This window comes from Muscardinus avellanarius (genome assembly GCF_963383645.1).
Source record: "Muscardinus avellanarius genome assembly, chromosome: 1".
Lineage (NCBI taxonomy): Eukaryota > Metazoa > Chordata > Mammalia > Rodentia > Gliridae > Muscardinus > Muscardinus avellanarius.
In genome coordinates, this window is record NC_137786.1 from 226939970 (window position 1) to 226944266 (window position 4297).

The window sequence follows — 4297 nt, forward strand, 5'->3', positions numbered from 1 at the left end:
AATGAGGGGATGGCCTTTGGAGAAGACAGTCACTTCACCAGTATCCTGTGGAGGCTGAAACCGATACCTTATTTGTTCTTTTTCTCTGCAGAACTCTGACTGGTATACTTTCCCTTAATCTCAATACCAGAAGAGAAACCTACATGTCCCCTGTGACCTTGGGGCTTGAGGTGATCTGCTTGAAAGCAGTTAAAAGCGCCTAAGTCTCTGTAAAACTGAAAAACTGGGCATCGGGGCACAAAGAAGAGGCAGGACAAACGATGCTGGGTTCTACTCTCCGGTCCTGCTCCGTTGGTGACTGCAGGCACCCTTGCGAGTGCTGTGTGTGCATGGCTCTACTCCAGCTGGAGATTAAAGCACAGCCCCTGAAAGCCTCTTCACAGGACAGCCGCATAAAACCAGGATGATCAGAGACCCTTTATGCATTTTTTTAGCAAGACCTAGGACTGTGGGCCAGAATGTGGCGACAAAGATCAACCCTGGGTGTAGGAATGGGCAGAGCAAAGAGAAGCTGAAGTTCACGCCCCAGACAAGGGAGGAAGAGACCAGCAAAGCCAGGTCAAAGGCTCCTAGTGGGGGATGCTGGGGAAGAACAGGATATAATCTGCAGACTGGAGTAGGCTTCTGAAAGCCACCACAGGAGGCAGAGGGCTGTAAGAAAGTAGGGGGTAAATCAGTAAGTAAATAAAAAAAAGAAAGATCCTTAGAGATTCTAAGGGCCAATATCTCTTTTCCATTGTGTGTCCTACTCGAGGAAACAGACCAGTAGACCTATGTTTTTGTTACTTAAACCCGCTAGAAAATTAAGTATGCATTATCCCTACAGGTTGCTATGACACAAATACCCCCTGTCCAGTTAAATGAGAAGTTCCCATCACCTAACAGTGGCCACCTTTTACCCTCCACCTTTACTCCTCCCTAACACATAATTCATTCAACACTATTTTCCAAAATACCAGGGTGCTGGTATTATTCTCATAACCTCTCAGTCAAGCAAGCTGCAAGCATTTGTGACAGGTTTGGCTTTAATAATAATCTCAACTCTCTCTCCTCACAGGCTGCACAAATCATTATTGGCCTAATTCACAGTGCTGTGGGGATTCTCTGGAGCTTTTTATATATTCTAGAAGATGCTAATGCTAGCACTGGTCCTGTCTCTATGTTAGTGCTAATAATTTACTCATTTGTGTCAGGAATATTTGTGAGTAAACCATGATTTTTTTTTTCAATTTCTATTTCTTTTTTCTAAAGAAGCAAGTGAATTACTCAGATGGTCAAGCAATAAATGAAAGAACCAATCTCTGGCTTAACTGGCTCCTTTTAGTTGATAGACATCATTTTTCTGTTTAACCCATGTTTTGATAAGTTCCTTGACAGAGTATGATGCACGGGCAGAAAAGATATAGGAAATTACAAAGAGTGTCTATCTGGATAACTGCAAAGCTCTTCTTCTTCAGAGTGGCAATCCAAAGGCCTGAGCTCAATGTCTGGGGTAGTAAAGGCAATTTTTAAAGAGGTTATCTAAGGAACGAGAAAAAGAAGAGAACTGGGGGCCCAAGAGGAATTAGGGGAAATTAAACAGAGATTCTGGAAGTGGATATTTTGAGTAAGGATTTTATAACAATTCTATGGGCATAGTTGCCAAGGTACCCACCAGAGACATGCCCGGTTGCAAGCCATGATACACACGGAAACGCAACGCGATGGCTTCCTTTCCACCTGCTATTTTTGGTTCACGGGCACATTCAATCTAAAAGCAGTTTATCACTCAGAGGTCATTTTATGCATAAGCAATGTGGCCTAGTAACACAGCTGACATTCCTACTGTAACGAGTTTCCAACTGAACAGAAGCAGAAAGATAGCCTGCAGTCAGTTTTCTCCATACATGAGAAAGGGTTCCCATAAATCCTTACACACACTTCTCTCGTAGTCCTCAACTAAAAATCAGAGCTCCAGGGGAGAGATTTGAGTATACCAGTCCCTTGTTTTGCAAAAAGATCTCTGAGCTGTGCCATATGGTCATTTCACTTAGAAAGGGAAGCTGGTCATCACCACTCGAATGAGGGACAGTGTGTCCTCAGAGGCTTGCCTCTAGCTGGAGTCCCCAAAAGAAAGGTACTGATCGACACTGAACATTCTGGGAAAGGGTGCATGTAATAAAAAGAAATTATCTAGCCGGGCGTGGTGGCGCACGCTTGGGAGGCAGAGACAGGAGAATCACGCAGGTTCGATTAGGAGACCCTGTTTCCAAATAAAAAATGTAAAAATAGGTCTGGGAGTGTAGCCCAAAGGTAGAAGGGCTTCTAGGAACCCCAGTATCATCAAAAAAAAAAAAAAAGAAAGAAAGAAAGAAAAGAAATTATCTAAACTGAAATAGTATAGTATAAGTCATGTACAACAATGCATCCGCAAAGGAGTCTAAGCCCCAAGAGGTGGAAGAGGAGATTGTGGCAGAAATTATCCACAAATAATAGTTACTCAGTTGTGTGTCTGTTTTCTACTTCAGATTCATTCTCCCTAATTGCCACACAACCTCCTGAGAGAGCTCTTACTGACCCTCATTTTCCTAATGAGGAAACCCAGGCCTAGAGAATTTAAATAACTCTTACCGAATGACAGCGATAAGGTGTGAAAGATTTTTTTTTAACCGAGTTAAGATGTTTCTGCTTTCATGACAGAATCTCGTTTTTCTGGACTGGAGGATTCCTGATCCCCTTCTTAGTATATTTTGAGTCACCTTTTGTAAGTGCCACAGGCAGGTGTAAGATGTACCACTGGAGAAAAATAAATTCTTGATATAGCCGGAGAACACTTCTTTCAAAAAAAAAAAAAATCAGGTGACAGTAGCTCCCAGAACATGTTTGTGTAATTCATTCTGAAATGATCTTCAATTGATGAAAGATTGTCTTTTCTATAGCATTATGAGAGAAAGGGGGATTCTTGTAATTGAGAGCCATGACACCAGCCATTAGGAATTATTTTCCAATCATTTAGGTCATTAGTTCAATAAACTACCATCAAAACAAACAAAATGCCTGTTACTTGTTCATTATAAAGTCACTATGATGTTTCTTAAGGCACATCACCTATGCATAGGTCTCATTAGTGACCAAAGACTTTGAAATACTTAAAATACTTTTCATCCCTGTAACAGAGAAATAGTGATTCCATATCTTAGAATTTCTCCTAGTGACCATCTCACCAAAACAGAGGTGTGTGTGTGTGTGTGTGTGTGTGTGTGTGTGTGTTTCTTTGTAGAACTTATACTTTATATCCCAGGAATGCAACTGACATTAAGAAAATAACTTGTGGAAGAGACCAACCTAGCACATACATGTCTGTTAATGCTTATTTCTGTCCCCAGTTCATCGCCTCGGGATCCAGCAGTGTGATCCAGAGGAGTGTCACACCGTGTAAGGTATGTTGAAATGTCTGGAGCAACTCCAAAGACAAAACAGGAGGAGAAATTACTATCGTTAAACCAACTTTTTCAGAATACACTTTTCCAAGCCGGGCGTGGTGACACACACTTGTGATCCCAGCTTTGGGGAGGCCGAGACAAGGGAATCGCAGTTTGCAGACGGCCTCAGCTCCTTAGTGAGGCCCTCTGCAACTCAGTGAGACCTGGTTTCAAAATGAAGATTAAAAAAAAATAGGGCTGGGGGTGCAGCTCAGAGGTAGAATTCCTCTGGGTTCCATCTCTAGTACCACAAAAATAAAAAAAGGATGAACTTTTCCAGATGATTGGATGAAAGGATACAATGTAATCTTCATAAGGATGCACTCCAGTGTATCTTTTTGTATGTGGGTCTTAGAGAAGTGTACAGTGTGGGCAATAAGGCCACAGATGTGAGAATTCCCATGGGATGGATTATCTCCAACAGTCTCCAGGGGCCTTTATAACCAAACGGGACTCTTGACCTCAGAGTCACGGTAGTAGAAGGGAGAAAAGGTAGTTAGGATGACTTTAGGGACCAACATTACTTAGACAAAGGAATCAGAAACAATAATGTATGAAGAGAGAATTGCCTTCATCAGATCTGGGTCTAGGGAATATCATTAGATTACAAACCAGAGGTCTTCTCAGTACAGCCAACGACAGGACAGTCCCTGTTTTAGTATTTTCACCCTTGTGACCAAAATTCCTGAAAAGGACAAAATTTCAGATAGAGTCCTGGTATCAGCCACTGTATGGTTCCAGATTTAAAAAATAATAATTTTTTTTTAAAAAAAACTACATAAATGTTCTAGCCAGTCTGGCAGACTGGTAGCTTCATCACAACTTGTCAATGCTAG